We start from the raw sequence: 22,417 nt of genomic DNA on the forward strand, positions 1-22,417 counted from the left end.
TCTCAACTGTATCCAGCCTGCCAATAAGGCCAGAAAAAGAATTAATTTCTGGAATTGTATTTTACATTTCTAGCACTTCCAGTTGACTCTTTTTGCCGCTCTGCTGAAACTCCCTGTTGGTTCATGTCCCCATTTGGTTCATTAGATTCATGTTCAATTTTCCCATTAGATTTTTCAATGTAGTCATCATAGTTATTTTAAAGTCTGTGTCTGACAGTTCCCACGTCTGAGTCATCTGAGTCTGATTCTATTGGTTGTTTTATCTCTCTACAGTGGGTTGTTCATCCTTGCTTTTTTTGTGTATCTAAAATTTTTGATTGCATGCCAGACACTGGCTGTAGAAAGATAGTCAAGACTGAAATAAATCGTATTTACGCTCAGAAAAGGGCCTGCCTCTCCTGTCAGGCAGTCAGCCTGGGTGGTTGAGTCAGTCTACGTAGGTTTTGAGTTTGCTTCCTCCAGGACACCACAGGCTTCAGATTCCTCCGCCAGTGGGCTGCTGTTATCTTGGGCTTAGTGTAGGGATCGGAGAGCTTGGGGGGCGGGGTTCCTGTTCCACACTCAGCTTTCAGTGACACCTGTGTGGTCAGTTCTCCACGATCTTGACACCCCCCCGTAATAGATTGGTGCTCATGATGGGGAGGGGGGTGAAGAGTGTCTCACTTTTCCTGGTCTAGCCTCGGGATTCTGCGGGGGCTGTGTGTCTTAGAGACAGTGATTTATCAGCACACCTCCCGCCCCCACCCCCACCAACCCCCATGGAAATCAAACTCTGCAGCATTTATCTGTGTTGAATCTTGGTTGGGAGAGACGTTCCTGCCCCTCCCCCAGCAGCAGCAGACCTCTGCTCTGTATTGGTGCAAAGGTTCTGGTCTCAGGAGCATTTCCTCCCTACTCCAGCAGTTTAAGGTCATTGTTTCACCTGAAGGAGGGCGTGGAAAGTGGGCTGGGTGCAGGGTCTGGACTGGAGGGGCAGCGGATCACCACCTGCATCCTTGCACCACCTTGGGATGCTTGTTGCACCCATCTTTCCCATGTGCTCCTGGTGAAGGCCCGTGGCAAAGAATTTGTGAGTGACTGTGAACTCTCATTGTGTCTGGGACTCCCAGTAATTCTAAACTGACATGCTGATCCACACTTGACTTCCAGAATTCATTAAAATTTTAGCTGATTTCTGCTCACCTGCTTCTGTCAGGCAGCTGGGTGCTGACGAAGGCGACACAGGTGGTGTCCCATCTCTCCTCCATCCTTTGGAATTTCGTTCACTCGGCTACATTCAACTCTCTGATGGACTCAAAAAAAGTACACTTTTGTAGGTTTCCTGGCCTTCCCTTGTTGTTAGGGTGGGAAGAAATATCCTCTTGAGACTTTGCACATACTCTGCAGAAGTGGGGCAGCTGTTATTTGAATGTCTATCATACACAGGACACTGGACTGGGTCCTGTTCCTTGACTTTGCACTGTGACTCGTACCATTTGACCAGTGCACCTGAAAGGCAGACAACTCTTCGGCCACGTTTTTGATTTGTGGAAAAGTCACCTCCTGGATTTCTCCACAGTCTTTGGGATAGTGAAGCCCGTCCCAGTTCTGCACCCAGCATTCTGGGGTACCACTTGCCTGGGAGGGGACAGTAGGCACATCTATTTTGACTTCTGGGGGCAGAGTGGTGCAGTTGGAGGGGATCAGGCATGTAGTCGGAATTGCTGACTCCGTGATGGGAGTGACCAGATGTCCCTTCCCTCAGGCTGATTCACACCGTCCAGCTGTGTGAGTTCAGGCAAATGCCTCCTCAAACCTGAGTCCCAGTTTGCTCGTCTGTAAGATCAGAGGTTGGACTAAATTCTCTTAGAACAGATGCCCTCCAGACCGTGATGGGCCAATAACTCTATCTGCACACAGGCATTTTCTCATTCAAGATGTAATAAAAGGGCAGCTGTTCTCATGTGTGGTACGAGAGATGCTCTGCGTTGAAAGTGGTGCTCAGATTCAGGAAGTAGGAAACCACGGCTCAGCTCCTGTGGTTTCCAGACAGGGTTGGCACTCCTGTCCACACCCCACCCCGTTTCATCCAGCACAGCTCAGACCTCACAGAGTTCGCTTCCTGGGCTTCCCAACAAATGGCTGCTTGAAGGAAGCGTTTTATGAAAAAAAAAATTGAAATCCACTCAGAAATAAGATCCGTGGTTGCCGGGGGTGGGGGAAGGGATCAGTAGAAGGAGGTAAGAGGTTTGGGGGATAGAAATGTTCTGTGTCTTCATTGTGGTGGTTGTTTCACGGGTGTGTTGTGTGTACTTGGCAAAACTCATGGAAACGTATATATATATATATATATTTTTTTTTTTGAGATAAAGAGCTTATTCAGTTTATGTTTCAAGGCAATTACATAATGGTTTACTTTGGTTAACATAATATTTGGTTGCACAATTAGTGCTATTAATCTATACCATCTCTTTACAAGTTGTTTTTTTACATTTTAAAAATTCTTATGCAATTGTGAAAGGTTACTTTCCATTTACAGTTATTACAAAGTATTAGCTGTTTTCCCCGTGTTGTACAATACATCCTTTAGCCTGTCTTACACCCAATAGTTTGTATCGCCCACTCCTGCACCCCTATATTACCTGCCTGGCTCCGCCTTCCCGTCCCTGTAACCACCAGTTTGTTCTCTATACCTGTGAGTCTGCTTCTTTTTTTGTTATATTCACTAGTTTGTTGTATTCCTTAGATTCCACATGTAAGTGATATCATACAGTATTTGTCTTTCTCTGACTTATTTCACTTAGCATAATGCCCTCCAAGTCCATCCATGTTGCTGCAAATGGCAAAATTTTGTTCTTTTTATGGCTGAGTAGTATTCCATTGTATATATGTACCACCTCTTCTTTATCCATTCCTCTGTTGGTGGACGCTTACGTTGCTTCCATGCCTTGGCTATTGTAAATAGTGCTGCTATGAACATAGGGGTGCGTGTATCTTTTTGAATTAGTGTTTTTGTTCTTGGAACTGTATGTTAAAATGGGTGAAATGTGTTGTATGTAAATTATACTTCAATGAAGTTGGTTTAAAAATTGAAAGCCACTGCTTCAGATTAGTTTTTCTCAAATTTTTAAATATCCACACTCCTTTCAATTAGACTAAAAGCCTCACACTGTTCTTTAGTCACTTAGAATTTCAAAATAAATTGTAGTGGGAAAGAGCAAATCAAAACAATGGTAATTTTAGCATATACTCTGTGAATTTGGAGATAAGAATAATAAGACAGGTACCTGGCTTCCAACTACTCGGAACTTGTATTTGCATTTTATCCTTTTTACTTCATTTTTTGTGTGTGAGTAAGTGTGGTGTGTGTAAGAATGTATATGATTGGTACACTTGATGCTCCCTTGGTAACCACGGTTTCATCCCACTTCTCACCTCCTTCCCTGCTTTCCCTCCCTTTTTTCCTGGAGACAAAAATGTGGAAGTTAGGTGTACATTCCTACAGTCCATTTTTGACATCTTTTCATATATATATATATATATATATATATATATATATATATATATATATATATATATATATATATATATGTATGTATACACACACATGTATGTAAGAACAATACATAGTATTATTTTGAACTTTTATTTGTAAATTTATACAATCGGTTTCAAAATATACAGATCATTCTGCAATTACTTTTTTCAACTACCCTTATATTTTTGAAGTCTACTCATAGTGACATGTATCTAGGTCTAGGTTATTTTTCTTACTGTTGTGCAGATTTCCATTATACTAACATACCATAATTTAGTTTTCAATTTCCCTTTTTTCATTAACGTCAGGAGCAATGTGGCTATGATCTTCCTTTTACACGCAGAGTGTTTCTCCAGGTTATGCCTACAGCTGGAATTCCTTGATCATGGGGTTAGAATATGCTTTTCCGACTACGCAGTGCATCCCAACTCCCACGCAAAGATTTTTTTGGTGGGGTATATATTTATTTATTTGTTTTTAAATTTTATTTATTTATTTCTGGCTGCGTTGGGTCTTCTTTGCCGTGTGCGGGCTTTCTCTCTAGTTGCTGGGAGTGGAGGCTACTCTTCATTGCGGTGCGTGGACTTATTGCGGTGGCTTCTCTTGTTGCGAGGCACGGGCTCCAGGCGCAAGGGCTTCAGTAGTTGTGGCTCGCGGGCTCAGTAGTTGTGGCTCACAGGCTCTAGAGCGCAGGCTCAGTAGTTGTGGTGCACAGGTTTAGTTGCTCCGTGGCATGTGAGATCTTCCCAGACCAGAGCTCAAACCTGTGTCCCCTGCGTTGGCAGGCGGATTCTTAACCACTGCACCGCCAGGAAAGCCCCACCCAAAGATTCTGATGTTCACATTCTCCCTGCCTATTACTTTGGCTCCGAGAGTCACTGTTTTAGAACAGGGGTTGGCAAATGTTTTCGAGAGTAAATATTTCAGGCTTTGCCAGTCAATGGGTAAAATCGAGACTACGATGTAGGTATTCATATAACCCTTTAAAATGTAACCATTAAAAGATGTAAAAACCATTCTTAGCTGGTAGGTATAAAAAAGCAGCGACTGGCTGGATTTGGCTCCTGCACTGGTGTTCACTGTGCCCTGCTCTAGACTCTTTCAGTTCTAGACAGTCTTCTAGTTCTAGTGTGAATTTACTAATAAACAGATAAATTAATACATGTATCCACACATGCACATGCACACACACACACACGCACAGTGTGAGAAGTTAGGTGGTCGGCACATGCACACGGTTGATTGAGGGAAGCCCCCGGGGAAATGGTGTCCCATTTCCTACAAAGTTGCTGATGCCCTTGGTGTGTAAAAGCAGTGGACCTGAGAGTAGCTCCGTTTTCCTCCCCAGTTGCCTCTTGCCCCTCTGCTGGCCTGTGGCCCCGTCCTCCTTGGGCACAAACACAGCAGTGATGCTCTGTCTTCCCCACACCCTAGGACTCCCTCACAAGGAATGTGATGTGTGCCTCGGGCGGGATCTCACCTGTGATCTTGAGGATAAGGTGCTGTGGGGTGTTTGGAGGGAGAACGTGAAAATGGGCGGCATTTGGAAAACACAGACGTCAGGGAGCATTGAATGCTTGACTTCATCTTTCTAAAGATGGGGTGGGGATGGGATATGGGGGCAACAACCCATCCCACATTGTTCCCCAAGACAACTAGAGGACCAGGGATTAGCCCTGGTCCTAGGCAGAACTTGGCATGGCCATTCCATCCTTCCAGTGGGAATGCATCCAGATTCACCCGGACAACTGACATCCAATCTGCTCTTTCCCATTTCTGGGCAAGGCATCTCCATAATCTCCTTCTTCAGTGACTTAGAAGGTGCCCTCGGGGAGGTGACTAGCTTGGGGGACTGTGTAAGTTTCCTCGTTGGTATGAGGACAACCATGTTGTGAGGGAGGGTTGTGGGGAGGGGCAAAGAGGGAATGCGTGTGCTGGTGTGTGCACGCGTGTGTGTGTCAGGGTGGGGTGGATAGGGACACTTTCCCTTTTCCAAGTGTCAACTCACACACAAAAGCACCCCCCCAGACCTCCGTGCCTCTCGGATTCTGTCAATCCCTCCCAACGTGAGTCACTCCGATGCCAGCCTTCCTCTCCTGCCACCCTCCCGCCCCTTACTGTCCAGCTCTCCAGATTGCGAGACCCTCCTTTTATTCTCCTCAGCAAACACCCTCCCCACTCCCACCCCAGCCCCACTGGGTTGACAGGACCTAGAGAAGACATGACGATAAAGAAGGCCAATTCACGCAAGTTCTTCAAGACCCAGTGTCTAGACAGCGGCAGATCCCCCGAGTCTCTTCCCGGCCCCATCCCTGAGAGGTGGGACTTGTGTCCTGGCTGGACAAGACAACCCCACCAAGAGGTGAGCTGGAGCCCTTCGAGCTGGTGGACTAGGTGAGGCTAGTGAGGCTTCTCTTTTGGAACTTTCCATCTCTGCCTGGGGTGGGGAGCTGGCAGAGCTGGTCAGGTGCAGGTTTCCACCCGCTGGTTGTACCCTCTATTCACTAAGCCTCCTGCCTTTACCCAGAGCAGAAAGCTCAGCCGTGAACCCAGCTCCCCAGAGCTCAGAGTAGCTGCAGCCCGCACAGAGGGCTGAATTATACTGTTTGCACCTTGGCTGATGTCTTCCAAATTGTTCTGTGGGTAATGGTGTTTATCCCCTGCAGAGATGGAGTGACGCAGAAGGAGGAACTCAGAGGTAGGAGTCCCGTGAGAAAACAAAGCTTGCTAGTGAACTGACCACCCACAAGTTTAAATATTTAAATTCTTGTTTTAGCTGAGGGAGGATGTATCATTACGTATTGTCAGGCTCTGCTGCTAAGTCCCAGCTCTGCAGCATGGAGTTCATCGGAGAGTCTTTTCTCCCCTCTAGCCTTTAGAGATGCTGCTGCTGGCCATTCACACGCGTCTCCCGCCCCCTCTTGCCCTGGTGAGCTCTTAGTCATGGCATTGACGTCACCCTCGGTGCCCTTCGGGGTTCCTGTGGCACTGGACTCCCCACCTCGGAACTTGTCACAGTGGGTTGTAATTGCTCATGCACTTACCTGAATCCTCCACCAGATCAGAAATAGCTTCTTTGTTGCTGTCCTCACAGCCAGACACTGTGCCTGGGACCAGACTCAAAGAGAAGATGCCCGCAGAGCATCAGGTCAGAAAAACAAGAATAGCCGTCAAGCCGGGTGCACAGCGATGGCCAGTGGGGAGAGGCGGGAGGTCAGGAGCTGAGGACGTGAGGACCAGGCTTAGGGATGAGCTCCCTGGGCTGGAGTTCTAGATGCTGATCCGGAACCACACGGGACCGCCTGGACTTGTTCCCCAGCTGCCAGCTGAGGATGAGGAGGTCAGGCAGGGGTTTCGAGGTGCTGGGACAGCGCGAAGGCTCAGCGCTGGACAGGCAGTGTCCTGAGCTGATTCTAGAGGCTCAGCCCGGGGGACGCCAGCCTCCAGGGTGGGTCCAGAGGATGGAGCAAACCCAGGGGTGGCTCTGACGTGGAGCTCTCACAGCTTAGGCAGGTGAGGCAGACTAGGAGATGCTGGTGACCTGGCGGGTTCACCTCCCACTGAGGTTGATGCAGGGCTGGGGTGTGCTGCGGAGGAGCCAGGCCCGCAGGGGGAGGCAGGGAAGGACAGATTCATGGCCTCCAGGGTCTGCGTGGTGCTGGAGAGAAACAACGGCAAGGCTTTGATTAGGCCGAATTCCCCCAGAAGCAGACCCCAGGCAAGAGTCCCAGAGGAGGTGGCTTATTTGGAAGGTGGAGTGAGGCAGTGGCAGGAGGTGGCTGGCAGGGGGGCAGCCCAGCATCTCCAGTGGATGAAACGAGGTGGTGCCCGATGGGCTCCCAGAACTCCACCTCACCTCCGAGCCGCCCTGCACACGTGTCTGCCCGCCACTTCCTGCCCGGTGTTGGCTGAGAGCTGCTGTCTCAGGACAGTGATTTCCTCTCCCTCTCGGGTGGTGCAGTGATTTTAATGCCAAGCAAGGTGCCTGCAGAGTCCCGATGGGGCCCGAGGGCTGGGGGCGCCAGCAGCCTCGGCGTGAAGACTCCGCCCCGGAGCATCAGGCACCAGGGCGCGTTTTGGGCAGCAGCGCGCAGTGTGCCCGTGGGTGCACTTCAGCCTGGCTGTTGGCACGCCTCTTGCCCCGTTGAACTGGGTGTCGGGGCTTCCTGCTGGATTGAGGCACTTGTGCAGAGACCTTGTCTTGATTCTTCTGTGTCCCTTGTAGAAGACCCTTGAGAGATTTTGATTGAACAGGACTCAACTCCCGCTTGGAGGGGTCAGAGAGGAGAGGGGACCCACGGCTCATCCAAGGGCCCTGAGGCCACTGTCAGGGACCAGTGCTACCAGGTGGGAGCCTGACTCCTCTGACCCCCATGAGCAGCAGCGGCAGCTGACGGCTGTCAGCCAGACCCTGAACTCCCGTCCTTACAGCCTTGACCTCAGGGATTCACCACTACCCCCGGAGGCAGGTGCTAGAGGCAGCCCCTTTGTAGAGAGGAGGAAAACTTGAGAGTCTGATGATCCGATTTCTCTTGAGCCTCTGTTCTTTAATGTCTGTGCCACGGAAGACTCTTACCTGCACCTTACCTATTACTGTGAGTGGGCAGCTCGTCCCAAACCCGGGGCTGGTCGTGCCAGGCTGAGCTCGTGGCAGGACCCCTGCATAGTGGGAAGCAGAGATGGACCCGACTCCAGGTTTCCTGCAGCCCAGCCCTCATTTTACAGCAAGGGGGAGGAGCGCCCGCTCCAAGGTTCCATAGCTGAGTCAGGAGCCCCCACCCAGAGATGCACCCACTCCTCCTCCACACAGCCGCTCCTGCTGATGGAAGGGCATTCGCTAAAATCATTTTGCTCATGTAGCCATTTTCTCAGTTGTATTTTCCCAGATGAATAGTATGTGTGTGTGTGTGTGTGTGTGTGTGTGTGTGTGTGTGTGTGTGTGTGTGAGTGGACGTCTTATAGAATTGTCATTGCAATGTTTAGTCTAGGAGAAAAGGCCAATTATTGACAAGAATTCTGTGGCTATTAGGAAGAGCTTCTCGATGGGACCAAGGGCTGGACCTCAGGCAAGAACATGAGGGAGACAGAGGCAGCCCTGCCCTTGGGCGTCTGCAGGTCCCACGCGGAAGAGGGGGTTGGCCTGAAGGCAGGGCCAGGCGGAGCCCGACTCCCTGGGTTCACAAGTCCTGCACTCTTATTCCAATATTTAGGGCACTGTCCAGGAGAATAACTTTGCTGCTGGAAAGCCATCTTTCTTCCCCAGATTTTTGGATGCATTTCGTTTTCCAGTTGTGAAACGTGGGAGGGATATTTTCCCGGCTGGGCCTGTGGAGAGGAGGGGCCCAAGGGAGAGGCAGGTCACGGTCACTCTCTGGCCGCCCGTCCTCCTCCCACACACTGGTCTCTGCTGTTGGCCGGGGAGAGCCCAGTGATCCCCTGGCACCTAGCCATCTCTTGCAGGGATGTTGTATCTCTGTCCTGGTGGATTCGGCCTCCTTTAGGCTCAGGTTTCCAAGAGACAGAAGACCTGAGTGTCCCCTTCTATACCTTCTATGTGTCCACACCTGACACGGAACTATTCTGAGGCTATTCATCCTGATGGTTCCCCTATATCATCTGTGTCTGGAATTAACCTGAAAAATGCCAAGCCTTTCTGTCATAGGTGGGGCCAGACCAACATTCCCAGACCCCACTGTCTCTGGGAACTGAGAGCAAGAGGGTCTCAGTGCAGGGGCCCCAGTGGAGGCCCCTTCACCATGCCTGCTCCCTCAGCAGGGCCCCCGCTGTGCCCACACGATGACATCTGGAGGAAACGCAGGCAGGAGGTGCCGGTGATGAAGGCAAACACAACTGCACCGTCAGCCACGCCTGGAGGGCTTACAACAGTACAGATTCTGTGAGCTTGTATCAGTTAGCTCTTGCTGTGTAACAACCTACTTCAAAACTTAATGGCTTAAAACATCTGCCATGTATTTAGCTCATGATTCCATGGGGCGTCTTCTGCTCTGTGCCTGCTCATCTGATCTTGGTAGGTTCACTTAAGAATCGTGGTCAGCTTGCAGGTGGACTGAGTCCTGGTTTGTCTAGGAAGGCCTCCTGCACGTGACTGGCAGTTGGCAGTCTATCGGCTGGGTGACCCATGCAGCTGGGCCACATATCTTCAGCAGGTCAGCTGGGGCTTGTTCACACAGAGCCCCAGATCCAGGAGAAGCCAGAGGATGAGTCACAAAGACCAGGTGCCTTTCAAGTCTCTGCTAGTGTCACGTTTGCTGATGTCTTATTGGTAAACCAAGTCACAGGCACAAGCCCAGGGTCTTTGTAGGGCGGGACCTCCACAGGTCGTGGATTTGAGATCTGTGAGCCCATGGCAGGGGGCATTACTGCAAACATCCACCACAGATTCTCACTCCAGACCCACAGAACCAAACTCTAATGGTGGCTCCAGGAATCCCTAGTTTTATCCAGTCCCCTGGGTGGTTCCCAGGTGGCTGCTGCCAGGAAAGTCAGCCGGGACAGCTGGAAGCAATGATGGGTTAGTTGTGAGCTCAGAAGCCTGCAAAGGCAGGCAGGTGACATAATGTGTGACGTTGCAGCTGTAGGGTGACAGGGAATGTTCTGTCTGGGCAGACTGGACAGTCCTGGAAGGGAAGGAATTCTTAATGTACTGACCAGGCCAAACCACTCATGTCCAAGTAGCACACAGCTGTGAGCCAGTGTCCCTCGGTTTTATGATAACGATTTCCCAAATGTTAGAAGGACAGGTGGCCCTGGGGATGCGGGGCTCCGCATCACCCCACAGAGACCATGACTTCTGTCCCAGCGCCCGGCTGTCGGTGTTTACCCTGGGCAGCTGGCACTCAGGACCCTCCTGTCCTTCCCAGCTTGGACTCAAACTCACGTTCCTGCTTCAATCTTCCCTGACCGACCTCTCCTTATTTTTCCTCCCCAGCAATTTAGCACCATATGACACATGTTTTCTGTTTACTGCTTTACTGCCTGCCTCTCTCCCACGAGAACACAATCTCCCGGACTCCTGAGCCTATTGTGTCTACTTCTGGACCCTCAGGGCCTGGCACTCAGTGGGCACTTAACAACTCTTTCTTCAATGAATGGAGCCCCCTTGCTATTGGTTTTCATTCTGACCATTTCTCTTTGCCCCAGGAATGGCCCCAGCCTGGCCTCGAGCATCATCTCTCCGTGTTTGCTCTGCGGACTGAAGCCATGTAGATGGAATAGTCTCCGCCCATGTAGGCCCCTCTCGCCAAGGTCCATTTGCATCGCTAGAATTTCCTCTCTGGGATTCTCAGAGGTGGATGAAACCTCCTTGTTCCCTCCAAGCCAGGCCTCATGTGGAGGTAAATGGGGTGATGGGGGGCGGATATAGGACCTGGGAGTAAGAAGGTGTTTGGAGACTTTTGCTTGGGTGAGCCTCTGCTCAGCAGTGATTACTAGTAATTACTAGTAATTAATGTGTGAGGACATTTAAGTTCTACTCTCTTGGCAAATTTCAATTATACAACACAGCGTTTTCAACTCTATCACCATGTGTACATTAGAGCTTCATTCTTATGCATCTTACAGCTGGACGTTTATATCCTTTTACCAATCTCTTCCTACTTCCCCCACCCCACCGCCCCTGGCAACCACTTTTTTACTCCCTGTTTCAATGAATTTGACTCTTTTTTTTTAGATTCCACATATAAGTGGTACCATGCAGTGTCTGTCTTTCTCTGTCTGGCTCGTCTCAGCACAATGCTCTCAAGCTCCAGCCCTGTTGTTGCCAGTGGCAGACTTTCCTTCTTTCTCATGGTTGAATAGTACTTTGTTGTGTATATGTACCACGTCTTCTTTATCCACTCATCCTCTGATGGACATTTAGCTGTCCCCAGGTCTTGGCTGTTGTGAACAGTGCCGTACCATCCAGCATTTGAGACTAGAAGGACTGCGGCTAGGAGAGAGCTGGGTGGAGGGGGGAGAGGTGTGTGAACAGCCGCTACAGGGCACTTAGCTCAGCACATCACAGGGGCCCTTACTTACCTGGGGGAGCACTTCAATTTGCTCCCCTGGATCTTACAGGTGAGGAAGCAGAGCTTCAGCAATGTTGGAACTCTGCCTGGGGTCCTAGAACCAGCTCGAGACTTCCTCCCACCTCTCAGCATGTTGGGTTGCCACCACACCATCATGTCCCCTCTCATCCTAAAGGGCAGAGCAAGTCTGAATTTCCTCACCATGTCAAATTCTGACTTGACTGCCCTGAAGTAAACAATACACATGGGCCCTAAAACACTTTTAGAAAAAGAGGAAAGGATTAAAGCTTTTTACAAAGATAAAGAAAAACTCATAGGAAGCTGGGATTCAAACTGTTCAAGAGGGAACCAGAACCCCCGACATGAACTCTTGAGAAACGAGATAGACACGGGGGAGCAGGAGGGTCCCATGGGAGAACCGGTGTTCTCCATCAGGGGAGAACGGAGGCTGGGGGAGAGCTCACGTGGGGAGTTGGGGACGATGTTCCCAGCACTTCCCTGGCTCTCTGTTCTCGCTCAGACAGAATCGTCCAGCTGCTTGTTTCCCGTCTCGCTGGAGGTTGCGGGGAGCAGACCAGGCAGTTTTAGATCAAGGTTTGCAGGCTGGACTTGGGGCGTGTTTCCAAAGGCCAAAGGTTTGAGGCAGACACACCGTGTTCCCGCTCAGAAACCTGGGACTTTTTGGACGAGAAAATCTCCCATAAAACATGAGAATTCAGCAGCTCCTAGGACCAGAGAAGGTGCAGATCGAGGTCCTTTCCTGATATGCCCCAAAGCGCGTCCAGATGGCTCGTGGGAAAAGGCATGCTCATTCCGGTGCTGGCAGGGTGGCGCGCAGGGCTTTCCCATCATCTGGTCCAGGTGCGCCTGGTGGTGTCACTGACTGGGGCTTGATCCAAATGACACTTGTTCAGAGGAGATGCTCTCGGCTTCATTTGTGGAACATTGAGTCCCATCCCCACCCCCACCCTGCCTGGGGCCTGGTAGGAGGAGAGGCTGGTCCAGGACAGTGCTTGCTCAACCTTCCCGCCGTCCCCAGGGTCCTTGGCCTCCATATGGAAAGGCTGGTGCCTGAGGCCAATGGGATGCTGATTCTGCAGGGGGATGGCGGGGAGGAAACGGCGTTTTGCCGGTGCCTCTCAGAGATGTCAGCCGTCCTGGGGGAGCTTCTAAGAGACTAGGCTGGGGACAAGCGACCGATCGGGGTAAACAAAGGAGAAACAGTGGTGAGGGTGAAAGCTCAGCCTTATGCTCGAGAATTTGGGAGCTGAGTAGACGTGGAAGTGTTTCCTACTCCAGAAATTCTACAGGGTTGGCCCAAGACCGAGAAAGGAATCCTACGGGGCTGCTGATAGGATTCATTGTCAACTAACCGAGCCCAGTGATGATTACCAAAGGAGGTAGAGGCACCTGCCAGCTTAATGGGGTTATTATGCACTTTTACCCACAAATTTATGTGTCCAGCCCAGACCTCAGTCCTCATCTCCAAGTCTGTCTATGCAACTGCCTACATGGCCTCTCCGCTCAGATGTCTAACAGGCGTCTGGTGTCCGCACCCCCAAAACCCGTTCCTGACCTGCCAGCCACTCCTGAACCCCCAGGCTTCCTGTCTCGACAGCAATGGCAAGTCCCTTTGGCCAGGGGCTTGGGCCGAACATTGTCCGGGCACCCTCTACTCAGCAACAGATCCACTCACCCCGTGGCTGGAATATACATACCGTCGTACCAGGGTTAACGATTTACTTTCCATCATCCGGTGGAAGAGAAAGGGCTCCTCAGTTCTCAGGGATTGTGGAATTTCAGAGCCCAGGCTTTGCAGATTGGGCTGCGAACTATGGCTGCGGAACAAACAGCCTGAAACTCAGTGGCTTAAGACAATGACAACACTTATTTTGCTCACAGATCTGCAACTTGGAGGGCAGGGCTTGGCGGGCAGCCCGTCTCTGCTCCCACGGCATCAGCCTGAGGACATCAGAGGCCAAGGCTGAAATCCTCACGACTTGTGTCCGGAAGGTGATGGGAAGGCGTGAGGCACCCAGGTGTCTGTCTCTGCTCGCCATCCCCTCCACGGAGCGATTCAGCCTGGCGATTTCAGGAACCAGGCTTCTGCCGTGGGGCTTGGAGCTCCGAAGATGCACGTCCCAAGGGAAAGAGAGCTTCCGCCTTGCTGGCAGCTGAGTTACTTTTTGTGTCTTGACTCAGGACATCACACAGTGTCCCTTCAGCCCTGCCCTGTTGGAGGGCGTCATAAAGGTCCACCTCCATTTGGCTGTCTTTGCCACACAGATCTTTGCTTTTAGGTCTGTGGTGTGATGCTCCTCACGGCCCCAAGCTTGCAGTGTGCAGTGAAGATACCTATGCAGACCCAGAGATGCACTGGCTAATGATGGTGTGATGGGGGCTCCTCCCGGGGCAGAGCTGGGAAGCACTCTCTTCCACCAGGGTGGTTGGGGGACGTCCCAACCCAAGTGTTTGCACGAGTCCCTGCGCACGCTGTGTGGGGTCCTTGTTGAAAGAAGAGGAGGGTGGTTGGCCGAAGAAGAGAAGGAGAGACAAGGGGAGACAGTGGCAAGGAGTCGGTCCCCGCCCAGCCTCTGGGACTGTGCGGAATCCCCAGGGGGAAAGCCAGAGACGAAAGGCAAAAGACGGTTCCCAGGAGGCACTTTTGTGAGCTGCCGGGCACAGGCTGCAGAGTTGCAGAGTCCAGGCCATGAGGTGTAGCCCAACCACGGGAGCACGGCATCCTGTACTGCTCTGGCACCTTGGGCGCTGGGGTCTGCAGAACTGTGGAAGGTGGGGTACCGACAGTGATGGGCGGGGACTCACAGGGGGCTGGAGCCAAAGAACGCAGGGGTGTTCATTCCTTTACACGAGGAAACACCACTCTGGGCACATCCCACAGGAATGGAGGAGACGGAGGAGCACCTCCACCACCAGGTGCCAGCTTGGAGTGATGTGAGTGTGCCCTCGTCATGTTCACAGTCAGGGCGTTTGGGGAGGGTCATAGCGTGTTCAAGATACAGTCGTATTGTAGCCATACGTGGTGAACTGTGATGGAAGCCACGCGTGCGTGTGTGCGTGTGTGTGTGAGAAAGAGCAAAGTCGGGTGGGTAAGACTGACATTTTTACCGAGGACCCCAGCCCTTCTGCAGCACGCTTGGACACAAGAGACCACTCTTTCATGGTGTGTCTGCCATACCGAGAAGCCCGTCATTTCTGTGGCTGGTGGGTGAATCTCAGTCAAAGAAGAGGAGATGGGAATTTTTGGCCGAAAAGAGACTGTAGGGTTTCTGTGTTTCCCTAAGGAAGATGTGATGCTCTTGAGACATCTGGGACACCACAGCAGTCCTGGGCTTATCCAAAGGGTCTCTAACAGTAGTCACAGGGGACTTGGTAATTCCTTCAGGGAAAATGGTCAGACTTCTAACAGCTACAGTGTCCAATATATTTTACCATTTAAAAAAAGCTTTTTTCCTCCTTGTGTAGCAAAACACGTTTACTTTTGAAAATCTAAGAGAAATTTGAATAGGTAAATCAAGAAAATAAAATCACCCTAAATCTTAATGCTCAGATATATCCAATATTAATTATATATATATGAAAGGCATTAAACTATTAAATCATAAGTACTTGCATTTCTCCCCTCCTTTTCTGAGACAGGAGGTCTTTATTATACTGGGTAGGGAGATGGGTGGGAAAGAAATTTGGACAAGCTGAGAGGCCCAAGCTGATCTCTCTGTATAAAGGCATGGAGATGCTCTAAGGAGAAGAAGATAAGAGATGGGGAGGAATTTGGAGGAGGTGGGGGGCGAGAAGAGAAGAAGAAGGAGGAGGAGGAGGGGGAGGGTATTAGAAGGAGAATATTAGTGAGCAGAAGAGAGAGAGGTGAGTAATGAGGCTTAAAGTCTGGGAGTTTGGTGGGGGCGGTGAGAAAGATCTAAAAGAGAAAGAGAAGGAATGCAAGTATCTGTCGTGTGGAGTAAAATTTTGAGGAAAGGAAAAGATGGCAAAAGGAATGTTTAAAAGAAATATTTGTTACAAACACCACCGGAAACCTTCAGTAAAGACATGCATTACTCTTCGATTCTGGCTTGAAAATGCCAACCATTTTAAAGCCTAAAGATGACCCAGTTTAATTCGGTATATTTATATCCATCTATATAATTCCATATTATTTTTAAAAATCAAAGTGAGGTCTGATTCTACACTTTCACTTAACAATATGTATAGAACATAATCTTTAATGATCACACAATACTCCAGTGTGGGAATGTACCATAATTTATTTAGCTCATCTCTCATTGGCAAGGTGGGTTATTTCCAATTTTTAAAACTATTCTAAGCAATGTTGCAATGAATAACTTTATTAGTAAATCTTCAAGCACATATATGATGATTTCCATATATGACGATTTCCTGAGGATGCACTTCTTGAAGTAGTTTTGCTGGATCAATGGGAAAATAAAATGTTATAGCCTTTGATACGCATTACTGGACTGCCTTACAGAAAGGTTGACTAATATTCTCCTATTGGGCGGATAACGCCCAATCTATTGATCCTAAACTCTCTTCCCTTGTTCTGTAAGTACATTCTAAGGGTAATTCAACTAGATTGTAAGCTCCAGGAAGGCAGCAGCCCTTTCTGACTCTACATAGCATAGATCTAAACACATAATGGGAACGGAATAAATATGTTGGGATGAATGAGTGATTGGTTGGATGGATGGATGGACGGATCTGGACTCCCCAAGAGCAGGTTTCTACTTCTCTAAAGCCCTCTAATGTCTGGTACACTGCCAAGCACAGGGTAGGTGCCTAACACCAAATCCTCTGAGGAAGTTGGTCTCTGTCCAAACATATTGCCATTGGGAGTCAGACATTCTATCCATTCTAAGAAAGCAGATTGTTCACTTGACCCTGAATCCAGAAGGAGTCTATGGCCCCAAGAAGGAGTTAAACTCCTGGGAGGATTGGGTCCCAATCTTTACTGCATCATCCATCCCAATGACCTCTGTCAGGAAGTTCCTCTTGGGTGACCCAACATGAGTAAATCGTTATCTTCTTCCAGTAACAGATCAAACCACCCTTTGGACATTCCTTTAAGATGCTGTGTTGTGGAGATAGAGGGAGGGAGGGATGGGAGGGATGGGAGGGAGGGATCCAGCACAATGCCTGGCACAAGGTTGGCTCCCAAATGGTGGCTGTTACTATGATCAAACCAACACCATCGCTCTTCAGTGTCACCCCCAGTCTTGTCTACTCAAGAAAAAAAGGTAAATAATTAACATTTTGTTAGTTTTGGAGTTGAACCTTCTCCATGCTGCTGTGACTCAGGTACATTTTTTTTCCATTTTGCAGCTCAGGAAACTGGACTTTGGAGAGGCAAAGTGACTTTCCTTTTTTCTCACGATTATTAGTGGTCCGTCTGACTTGGGGAGAGACGTGTGCAGTATCAGTGTCAGTCACTGGCCAGGCTCCCCGAGCACAGCTGCCCCTTTGACCCATCACAGACGGAGGGCAGAGCTGCTGGGTCTCGGGTGCACGGCCGATCACTTGGGTGCTTGTAACATTCCTCCAGAAGATGGGGGCTCTTTTCATCACAGCCTCTCTGACAACGAGGCAGGCAGAGGCCAACCCCGTTTAAGACATTCCTGTGAAGTCAGTCGGATGAGTTGTGATGGCTCAGGCCAGACACCGTCTAGGAGAATGAGGTCGTCTCCTAAAAACACTCTCCCCAACATCAGGGGCGGTTCCTGGGAGGAAAGGACAGGAGTCAAGCGTTTGTCATGTCAGGTGGAAGTAAAATGATCACAGTCTCCTGTTGAAAATGAAACCAAACTGGAGAGGCCGGGTTTTTTCTGTTGGTTGATTCCAGGTGTAGATTTGGCACTTTATTTGGTCCAGATTTATGTGCTTCTTTTTTTTTTTTTGACTACATGAATTTATTTTTATTAATTCTATACATTTCTTTGTCTATAATATAAATACAGGGATTAAATTTTTTTTCAACATCTTTATTGGAGTATAATTGCTTTACAATGGTGTGTTAGTTTCTGCTTTATAACAAAGTGAATCAGCAATACATATACATATGTTCCCATATCTCTTCCCTCTTGCGTTTCCCTCCCTCCCACCCTCCCTATCCCACCCCTCTAGGTGGTCACAAAGCACCGAGCTGATATCCCCGTGCTATGCGGCTGCTTCCCACTAACTACCTATTTTACGTTTGGTAGTGTATATATGTCCATGCCACTCTCTCACTTTGTCCCAGCTTACCCTTCCCCCTCCCCATATCCTCAAGTCCATTCTCTAGTAGGTCTGTGTCTTTATTCCCGTCTTACCACTAGGTTCTTCATGACTTTTTTTTTTTTTTTCCAACTCCTGAGCTGAAGGCAGACGGGGAGTTCTGGGCAACACAGACCATTGTTCTGTCCTCTCAAGCCCCATCACTTTGACCCTCTTTCGTGTTCTCCCAACGATGCTGGTGGCAATGGAAAAGGGAATTAGCTCAAGTGGAATGGTTTTTCCCTTTGAATGTGTGAGTTTTTGCTTGTTGGGAACTTTGTTGTGAACCAGATCTCAGAGGCTAAACAGCAGCTGTAGCAACCCTGGCGTTTAGGGGTGAAGGGTGGTGTCTGGGGAGGGAGAGCCTTCTGTTTTTCTTGTGTCAGCTCTCAGAACGTGGTTGCTCCGGGGGAGATTGTGTCTGGCACCGTAACTTGTCCAGAGGACGCTTCCAGGGACGGTGCAGAGCCGAGCTGGGCTGTGGGTGGAGGTGCCTGCAGCCATGCATACACAACAGACAGAGGTTTAGGCTTATACGCTGGGGCTTGCTCTCTTGCAATAACCGTGTTCACAACTCTTCCAACCTGATTTTTGTGTGCGTCTAATTAGATACTTGAAAGGTGGCGTCTGTGTGACAGCCAAGGCTGCAGTGCGAGTCTGAGTGAGTCATGCACCGCATGGAGCTTCGTCTTCCTGACATAGAAAGTGGGAGCCGATGATGTCCTAGGTTAGGACAATAGAGGTAAAAGTGCCCAGCACTTAGTGGGCATGTACTAAATTCTCAGTTCCATCTTTATTTCTTTGGCATTAGTCTCCTTTCCAACTCTCTGGACTACCTGACATGGACGACTTTTAGGTGGCGAATTGTAAGGACAGTCCTGGCAATCTGTGCTGCTTGACTTGCTGCCTTTCTTAAGGCATCCAAGGTCATCTTTTTAGGAAGTCTGAGAGACAAACCTCAGACTGTGTTCATTCTTTCCCAAATGGAAAATGGAAAAATGCGGTCAAGCATCCAAATGTTTGGTCTATAAAATGCTCAGAACATTCAGATGTTTGGTGTTGGGAGGGCAAGGTGCCACGCGAGCATGTGAGTGTCATAAAATCACAACTGGCTCAGCCATTGGGATCGTTGGTTTTAATCAGGTAACCCAGGAGAAATAACCCAGGCCTTGTGGTTTAACTCATGTCTTCTCTTCCTTAGAAAACTTTATATTTTATCCTTACTCCAGAACGTTATAAAGAAGGTTGCTTTGAAGTTAGTTCATTTGTAGTGTGGCTGGTTGGTCTTCTTAGAAACTGTATAAATATCTGACTTTATAAGGATTCACATTTGGATACTGGCTCCTTGTTTAGGCCCAGCTAGGTCCAAAGGAAATTCTGGATTTGCCTTAGAGAAAAACAAAAATACATTATTTGTTTTCAAGATTGTGTAATTTTTTAAAAGCTAGATCCTGTTCAGATCTTTCATCTATACCTTAACCAAGAAATTTTCATTTTTCATCTTCCTTAGAATATAAGATTATTTTCAATGCTACTCACAGATGAAAGTCATAATGTTAAAGATTGCTCTGAAAAAAAAAGAAACAGAATAAAAAAGTCCCATCATCAATGTTCCCTTCATCCATGGAGGTGGAAAGGGTGCTGAGGATGCGAGATCCACTCTGGTGGGTCACTTGCATTGATGATGCACTTTTTCACTCCTCTCACTGTGGGCAGAGCCTTCTGCCTCCGACCCCCACCCCCCATGCCTGGCTCAGCCATGTGACTTGATTTGACCAATGGGTCGTTAGCACACGTGATGGGTGACACAGCAGAGGTTGGAAAAGTGCTTATGCGTTGGGCTTGCTCTCTTGCAATAACCATAAGAACACACCTGAGCTGCTTGGTGGAGTATTACACCTGAAACATGGTCCCATCCTCCCTCATCCCAGCTGAGGCCATGATGACAACCATGAGAGTCCAGCTGAGAGCAGCCAGCCGACCCACAGCTGACCAGATGCGTGAGCAGGCCCGACTGAGATTGGCAGAAAGACCCAGATGACCCACAGACCCAGGAGCAATAATGCTTACATAAATAAATATTTACATAATTATTAACAACTGTTACTTCAGTCTACTGCATTTGGGGGTGTTTTGTTACAGAGCATTGTTGCAGACTCATACACTGTTGTCCACACTGCCCTGTGCTCTGAAATCTCACGGACCTGCATCATCCACACTCTCTATGTGACAAGGCGTGTGTCACTCCCTCTCCTTGAGCATCACCTGAACTATGGAGGAAACAACTCCCGTCTGGCAGGATGGTGGAGCAGGTTGGTAAGGATCACCACCAAACAGCCCATAACAGACCCTTAATAAATAGGGACCACTGCTGCCTTCATCTCTGTCGAGAGCAAATGGACCAGTCAGGCAGCTGACGTTTGCTTGAACCACCCTGGTTTTTACAGGGACTCTTGGTTAAAGTCCTTGGGAAAAACCCTGCCAGAGAGAAAACCCTGGGATGTCCTTCTTGGAAAACAGAAGAAATTTTACTGCCAGTAAATAACCTTTGAATCTGGACTATCATTTTAGCCTCAGTTTTCATTTGTGGTCTTTGAGAGAGGACAAGGTAGGGACAGAAACAAACAAACAAACACATACCCAGGGAAATTTCTAGACCAAATTAGTGTCTTTAACGCTGAGCTTTTGGATAGTCACGCAGGACCCACTGATTGTGTCTTAAGCAAGGATATTTGAGTTGCAGAGGGAAACGTATATAGTTTAGGAAGATAAATTCCACCACCTCAATAGGTCTGTTAAAGTGGACACAAGGAATTGAGCATCTGGGGCCCAATACCTGGTTGATGGAGTTGTGGAACTGTCCTTTGGGGTCCATTCTGTGTTTGTTTCTGGCTAAGATATGAGAGCTGACCAGTGAGAAAAAGGCCATGTCTGCACTATGTTCCAATATGTTTCCATGCTTTGAGACCTCTGTATTCCCAAAATACCATTCAACAGAAGTCTTAACAGTTCAACTTTCTGCAGAATTCATCCAGCATTAGAGCCTGGCTGAACATGAATACTTAAGAAATGATTGTTGGATGGAAAAATGAATGGATGAATGGATTTACCCTTGCCCCAAGATGCTAGTCTTCTACAGACACCAATAAGACCGTTGACTAAGCAAGGTTGGAATCTTTGGATGTGCACACAGAAAGGGGGGTTAGGACACTTTGTTCGGTTCTCTCAATTGATGAGGAAATAGTCTCAGAGAGATGAAGTAGTTTGGTCTTGGTCACTCAGGCAGTGATGTGCAGACTTAGGGATGTGCCCGGGGTGAGAATCCAGCTCTCCCATCTGCCATGCCAGCGTTCTTTCCATTCTGGCCTTCTGGTCCTTCACCCGATATTCTCTTTTTATTGCCAAGTTACAACGTATGGCCCAGGTAGTGTGCTGGGCTCTTCCACATTCCTAGCCTTTTACCTTCACTGTGTGTACTCTTTCCTTTGGAAAGTTCCTTGAGTTGTCAGAATTTCCCTAAAGTCCTGGATTTCATAATTGTATATGTGTATATTTATAATTATTTTTATATAATATACAATATATGAATACATATGTATAAAATGATCCAACCACTGCACAAAATGACTCTCTCCATCCGTTAATTAAGCTACGCCCATCCCACTGGGGCCTCATCGTTTCCGTGGTAACTAATGCACTGCAAAGTGGGGAGCTCTGAGAGGAACTTGGTAGAGGATTAAAAACAACACCATATATGAACATAAATAAAATGTGCTTTTGGAGGGGGCGCGGGAGAGGTCCATAATGTTCTTAATGGAATGTCTGCTTAGGAAAATCCCCGTATCTGACTCACAGCTTCGCTACTCGTAGCAATCAAAACTCTAGCATCCGAGGCTTCACATCCTTTCTGCTAATGGTGTGGAGGCGCAGGGGAGATATTTGCAACTTGTTACCGACGGAGGAGTAGAACGGAAATGTTTGGGTTTCCCATTTTTCCATTTGCCTGGAGATTCTAAAGCTTCCCACCCCCGCTGCACTTGCCCCGTAAATCAGCCGTGCGAATTACCGCCCCGTGCCTGGGGCTGCTGCTGAATCACTAAGGACCTTCCGGAGCTGGACATCCAGTTGCCTGGACTTCTTTCTTCCTTTTTTCTTTTTTCCTATTCTGTTTTGATTTTTCTTTCCTTCAGCTTCCCTTCTTTTTCTCTTTTGTCTCCCCCTCCCTTCGATTTTTCTTTTCTGTGAAGCTTCTAGCATCCGTCTTCCTGTGGCCCCTTTGATCTGAGTTGCCCATGTGGCCGTCCTCCCTGGTACTTAGTTGCTGCAATCACTTGCCTTACCCTCCCTTCCACCAGTCCCCAGGCAGCAACTCTGTCTCCTCCCGGCTCCCAGCACAGTGAGTGATAGCTGACCCATTGACCCACTGGCCTAAGCCAGTGGTCTTCAAATGTGAGCCTGCATCAGAATCTCCTAGATCTCTGGGCTCCAGCCCCGTAATTTCTGACTCGGTAAGTGTAGGGCGGGAAGGCAACTGAGAATTTGCATTTCTACTAAGTCCCCAGGGGGTGCAGCTGCTGCTGGCCCAGGG

Source organism: Balaenoptera acutorostrata, chromosome 15 (assembly GCF_949987535.1).
Source record: "Balaenoptera acutorostrata chromosome 15, mBalAcu1.1, whole genome shotgun sequence".
NCBI lineage: Eukaryota > Metazoa > Chordata > Mammalia > Artiodactyla > Balaenopteridae > Balaenoptera > Balaenoptera acutorostrata.